The sequence below is a fragment of the Rousettus aegyptiacus genome, unplaced genomic scaffold, assembly GCF_014176215.1.
Source record: "Rousettus aegyptiacus isolate mRouAeg1 unplaced genomic scaffold, mRouAeg1.p scaffold_m13_p_9, whole genome shotgun sequence".
Taxonomy (NCBI): Eukaryota; Metazoa; Chordata; class Mammalia; order Chiroptera; family Pteropodidae; genus Rousettus; species Rousettus aegyptiacus.
Window position 1 is genome coordinate 94645107 of NW_023416312.1, and position 6627 is coordinate 94651733.

A 6627-nucleotide genomic window follows, 5' to 3' on the forward strand; every position below is an offset into this window, starting at 1 on the left:
GCTCATCAGTAGCAGTCATATACTACAAGAAATAATAAAGATGGTCCTTTAGGAAGAACAAAAATAATACCAGGTAGAATTATGAATATACACAAAGGAATTAATATCACTGGAAATGATAACTGTTTGCAAAAATATATACGATATTTTTCTATTTGAATTTATTTAAAATAAAATATAACTGACTATTTAAACAAAAAAAGGTATTATATGGTCTATACTATATGTATAAGTAAAATATATGACAATGTAACTTAAGGACCTGGAGGAGAAAAATGGAGGTATACTATTTTATGGGTGTTAAATTACATTGAAGTAGTATAACACTTGAAAGTAGACTGTGACAAATTTAAAAATGTATGCTATAAACCCTAAAGCAACCACTACAATAACAAAACAGTTATAGAGTACAACAAAGAAGATAAAATATAATGAAAAATAATCAATAAAAAAGTTGTAAAAGAAAAAGGGACTAAAGATAAAATAGAACAAATAGAAACCAGACAGATGATTGATTTAAGCTTAACCATAAGAAAATCATGTTAAATAGAAGCTGTCTAAATAATCCAATTAAAATCCAGAGATTGTCAGCTTGGGAAAAAGAGTAAAATACTATTCTGCCTATAAGAAAAATTCTTTAACTATAAAGACAAAAATAGGTTAAAAATAAAAGCACAAAAAAAGATCTATCATTCTGACATTAACAAAACAAAAACAAAACAAAACTGGAGTGGCTAGATTAATATCAGACAAAGTCAATTTCAGAGAAATAATATTCTAGAAATAAATAAAGTAAGCCATGTGATAATGATAAAAGTGTCAATCCTAAGCATTATGCACCTCATAACAGAACTTCAAAACACATCACATAAAAACTGAAAGAATTGTAAGGAGAAAGAGAAAAATTCATAATTATAGTCAGATATTTTAATACCCCTCTCAATGCCGATAGAACAAATACAAAATTAGTAAGTATGCAGAAGATATGAACAACACTTTCAAACAACATAACATGTTTGACATTTGTACAGCACACCCCTCAATCATGATAGAATATACATTCTTTTCAAAAGTACATAGAACATTTGCCAAGATAGACTATGTTGCCAATATAGAACATCATTTACCATGATGGACCATATTTCTTCCAAAGAAGTCTCAATTAAAAAAATTTAAATACTATAAAATATGTTCTTTAACCACAGTAGAATGAAATTAAAAATTAATTTCAAAAATATCTCTTTGAATAACCTCAAATATCTGGAAAATAAATAGCACATTTCTAAATAACACATGGTCAAATTAGAAATGAAATAGAATTAGAGTGATGTTAGCATCATTGCTACATAAGACATCTCTTCTTTCCCCCCCTTTTTAACAATAAATTTCAGCATCCATTCAGAATGAAAGTGTCTCTGTAGTATAAAAGTTAAAAGAAAAGAATGTTAATATAACTATAGTTACTATGATTTGTTAACAAAATACCCTATATAAAAAGAGGTAAATTGTGATATCAAAAATAAAATGTGGGTAAATGGGTATAACATGCAATAGAAGTTCAGTTGCTGTCAGCTTAAAATGGATGGTTTTATCTATAAGATGTTTAATGTAAGCTTCATGATAACTACAAAACAAAAACCTATAGTAAGTAGATTCACGAAAGATAAAGAGAGGAGGACCAGCATGCCACCAATGAAAATCACCAATTCACTAAGGTAGGCAGAAGAGAGGGAAAAAATAACAAAAGAAATACAAAAAAAAATCGAAAGCAATTAATAATATGGTGTTAGTTAAATCCTTATATATCAATAATTACTCCAAATGTGAATGAATTGAATTTATCAATAAAAAGACAATAGTAGTTGGATGGGATTTTAAAAAGACCTAACTATATGCCACCTACAATAGACACTTCAGGTTTAAGGAAATGTATAGGTTCTAAGTGAAGGGATGGGGAAAAATGTATGTTCTATGCAAGTAGAAACTAAAAGAAAGCAGGGTAATAATTATCAGACAAAATAGAATTTAAGCCAAAAGTGGTAACAAGATACAAATTTAATTTATTTAATGCTAAAGAGGTAAACTCAGCAAGAAGATATAGTAATTATAAATATATATGTAGCCAAGATTAAAACACCTAAATATATTGTGCAAATATTAATAGAACTGAATACATCACATTAATAGTAGGGGATTTTAATAGCCCATTTTCAGCAATGGATAGCTCATCCAGAGAAAAAATCAACAAGGAAACAGTGGACCTGAACTATACATTAGATCAAATTATCCTGACAGGCATCTATAGAACATTCCATCCAACAGTAGCATGATACACATTCTTCAAAAGTGCACATGGAACATTCTACAGGATAGATTATATGATAGGCCACAAAAGCAGCCTTTGCAAATTTGAGAAGTATTAGCAAATTTAAGAAGATTGATATCATAAATTTTTTTTTCTGACTAAAGTGGTATAAAACTAGAAATCGACAGGAGGAAAGATGGAAAATTAAAAAATATGTAGTAACTAAACAACATGCTCCTGAACAATGAAAAGAGTCAATGAAGAAATCAAAAGGGGGAAGAAATTTTGAAATAAATGAAAATGGAAACACAATATACCAAAATCTATAGTATGCTTCAAAAGCAGTTCTTAGGGGGAAGTTTATAGCAGTAAATGCATATGTTGAGAAAAAAGAAAGATGTCAAATAAACATCCAAATTTTCACCTCAAGAAACCAGAAAAAAGAATAAACTAAGCCCAAAGTTAGCAAAAAGGAAGGAAATAACAAAAATCAGAGTGGAAATAAATAGAAAAATAAAACTAACAGCTGGTTTTTAGAAAATATGGACAAAATTGCTATATCTTTAGCTAAACTAGGAAAAAAAGAATTCAAACAAATAAATCAGAAATGGAAGAGGAGATATTGTAATTGACACCACAGATATATAAAGGATTATGAGACTACTGCAAACAATTATATGCCAACAAATTGGATAACATAGAAGAAATGGATGAATTCCTAGAAACATGCAATCTACAAAGACTGAATCTTGAAGAAATACAAAATCTGAGTAGACAAAAATGAGTGAGAACATTCAATCAGTAAGCAAAAAATTCCCCACAGAGAAAAGCTCAGGACCAGATGGTTTCCCTGGTAAATTCTAACAATATTTAAAGACAAATTAATGTTAATCTTTCTCAAACTCTTCCAAAAAATTGAAGAGAACACACCCAAACTCATTTACAAGGCCAATATTACTATGATACCAAAGCCAAATAAGGACACTACAAGAAAATAAAACTATAGGCAGTATCCATGATGACTATAGATGCAAAAATTCTCAATGAAATACTAGCAATGCAAATTTAACAGCACATTAAAAGGATCATAAACCATAATCAAGTGGGATTTACTCCTGGGATACAAGGACGATTTATTATAAGCAAATCAAAAAATTTGATATAGCATATTAAAAGAATCAAAGAGTAAAATCATATGTTCATCTCAAGAGGAAAGGCATTCAACAGAGTATAACATCCTTTCGTGTTAAAAAAAAAACTTCAACAAATTGAATATAGAAGGAACATACCTCAACATAATAAAGACCAGATATGACAAACCCACAGCTAACATCACACTCAATGAAGAAAGATTGAAAGCTTTTTCTTTACGATCAGAAAAAGAACAAGGATGCCCTCTCTCACCACTCTTATTCAACATAGTATTGGAAACTTAGCTAGACCAATCAGGCAAGGGAAAGAAAAAATATTCAAATCACAAAGGGAGAAGTAAAATCATTATTTGATATGAACTTATACATAGAAAATTCTAAAGATCCAACCAAAAAACCGTTGGAATTAAACAACAAATTCAAGTCTACAGCCATGCCACCCTGAACAAGCCCGATCCTTTCTGATCTTGGAAGCTAAGCAGGATCGGGCCTGGTTAGCACTTGGATGGGAGACCACCTAGGAAAACCAGGTGCTATAGATGTGAAAAATAAAAAATAAGGGATGGTAAGCTGACAAGGTCCTTGTAATCTCTGAGGTCAACCAAGGGTTGCCTCGCTTGAAAAAATAAAAATAAAAAATAACAAATTCAGTAAAGTTACAGGATATGAAGTCAACATATGGAATTCAGTTGCATTTTTATATACTAACAGCAAACTTTCTGAAAAAGGAAGAAAACAATTTTATTCACAATAATACCAAAAACAGTAAAGCACTTAGACGTAAATGTAACCAAGGAAGTGAAAGCTTTGTACAATGAAAACTATAAGATTTTGTTAAAGGAAATTGAAGAAGAGACAAACAAATGGAAAGATGACTCACGTTCATGGATTGGAAGAATCAATATTATTAAACTTTCCATGTATAGGTTTAGTGTAATCCCTGTCAAAATTCCAATGGCATTTTTCACAGAAGTAGAAAGAATCCTAAAATTCTAAAGGAACCACAGAAAACTCTAAATAGCCAAAGCAATTCTCAGAAAAGAACCAAGCTAGATTTTAAACAGTATTACAAAACTATAGTAATCAAAACAGTATGGCACTGGCTTAACAATGGGCACATAGAATAGAGCACAGAAATTAACCCATGCATATATGATCAATTGATTTATGACAAAGGAGCCAATAACATAATGGAAAAGGATATTCTCTTCAATAAATGGTGTTGAGAAAACTGGATTGCCACATGCAAAAACTGAAATTGGACCCATATCTTGCACCACTCGCCACTCACAAAAATTAACTCAAGGTAAATATTAGACCTGACACTGTAAAACTCCTAGAAGAATATGGAGGGGAAAAAAAAAACTTGACATTATTCTTCGCAATGACTTTTTGGATATGACCCCAAAAGTTTAAGCAACAAAAGCAAAATTAAACAAGTGGAACTACATTAAACTGAAAAGCTTCTGAACAGCAAAAGTGACAACTAACAAAATAAAAAGGCAATCTACAGAGTGGGAGAGAATATTTGCGAACTGTATATCAGATAAGGGATGAGTGAATATCCAACATATATAAGGATCTCATACAACTCGGTAGCAAAATAAAAGCAAATAATCTGATTAAAATGGGCAAAGGACCTAAATAGACGTTTTTCCAAAGGAGACACACAAATGGCCAAAAGCATGAAAAAGTAGTCAGCATCACTAATCAGGAAAATGCAATCCTAAACCACAATGAAATATCAGCTCATACTTGTGATAAGTGCTGGCAGGGATACACAGAAAAGTGAACCCTGTGCACGGTTAATGGGAATGTAAATTGCTACAGCCATTATGAAAAACATTATGGATGTTCCTCAAAAAAATTAAAAACAACTATTATATGATCCAGCAATCTCACTTCTGGGTATATATCTGAAAGAAATGAAATCACTATCTCAAAGACATAACTTCACCCCTGTGTTCATTATAGCATTATTCACAATAGCCAAGATATGGAAACAACTCTAACGTTCATTGACTCATGAATAAATAAAGATGATTATATATAATTATATGTGTATATATATTTATAATATATTATATATTATAAATATATAATATATAATGGAATATTTATTTGGTCATGAGAAAGAAGGAAATCCTGCCATTTGCAACTACATGGATGAACCTGGAGGACATTATGCTGAGCAAAATAAGCCAGTAAGCCAGACAAAGACAAATATTGTATAGTCTCACTTATGCATGGAATCTAAAGAAAAAAATTAAAAAAAATAAAGTTGAATTCATAGAAATAACGAGTACTGTGGTGGTTACCAGTGGCTTAGGGTTGGGGAAATGGGTAGCTACAGGTAGAAGTTTTCAGTTACAAGATGAATATTTTCTGGGGATCTAATGTACAGTATGGTGGCTTTAGTTAATAATACTGTATTGCATACATGAAATTTGCTAAAAGAGTAGATCTTAAGTGTTCTCACCATAGAAAAGAAAGGTTACTATGTGAGATGCTGTGAGTGTTAATTAATCTGAGTGTGGTAATCACTTCACAATGTATACATATATCAAATCATCATGTTATACACTTTAAATATATATAATTTTATCTGTTAATGATACCTTAATAAAGCCTTGGAGTGAAGAAATACATAATTTTATGTAGTATAATCTAACACTCAAGGTGTCCTCTTTCACATTTCTGATAAGCTTCCAGTGAGTATGCTAAATATCCCAAAACAGATGGCAAATGGTGGTTCCGATTTCCTCTCCCCTTTATGACCTTTAGAAAAGTGCCCAATCACAGGTGTATTTTATTATCAAGTGTGGAAGAAGAAATAGGGCCTCTGTTCAGGGAGAGGGGTGAAGATGAGTTTTCATTGACTACTCTTCATAATTTTCTTAAAAAAGGTGATAAATAAAATTCATTAAAAATGTTTTCTGGATGCCTTATGGTGGTATTTTATACAGAATAAAACCATTAAGTACACTTTGTCTTCTAAGGCACAATGAATGAAAATGAATTTGCATTTTTCATAAAGGCTTTGTCTTATAATTTCAATAGGTTTTCATGTGGAATTGTTTTCCCAAGTTCACTTTTTGTAATTCTATTTTTGAATATGTATTGTGAAATACTTTAAGCCTATATATGTCATAAAAATAATAGCTGAAGCAG

The 6627-nt window shown here is 30.7% G+C and overlaps 1 pseudogene; it reads left to right on the forward strand.

Annotated features, from left to right (window-relative positions):
• The first annotated feature begins 3879 nt into the window (after nucleotides 1-3879).
• LOC118608516 lies at nucleotides 3880-3998 on the forward strand (annotated as a pseudogene).
• The last annotated feature ends 2629 nt before the right edge of the window (nucleotides 3999-6627 follow it).